This window comes from Tupaia chinensis, unplaced genomic scaffold, assembly GCF_000334495.1.
Source record: "Tupaia chinensis unplaced genomic scaffold, TupChi_1.0 Scaffold144739_1, whole genome shotgun sequence".
NCBI lineage: Eukaryota > Metazoa > Chordata > Mammalia > Scandentia > Tupaiidae > Tupaia > Tupaia belangeri.
In genome coordinates, this window is record NW_006204599.1 from 7,711 (window position 1) to 8,028 (window position 318).

The following is a 318-nucleotide window of genomic DNA, read 5'->3' on the forward strand; positions in this document are numbered from 1 at the left end:
GGCTGTTCTAATCCCTCAGTAATTATGGCCTATCAGAGGCAGGTGCTGAGAGAATCAAAACTAGGAACAATAAGTTAGATGGGCATTGAGGAAATGGACTGTGGGAATTTGAAGACAATTTTTGGAGAAAAGCATAACAAGAATTATATGGGTCTAAAGCTAAATGTATGAAAATAAACTTTGGAGGAGTTCTTTGCTCACCGTAAATTAAAGTAAGTCAAATTTGCTTAATAAAAATGAAACTGAGGTGTATATTTATCAATATTATTGACTTCAGATAAGCCAGAATTTAGAAGAGATTTATTCTGGCAGGCATTA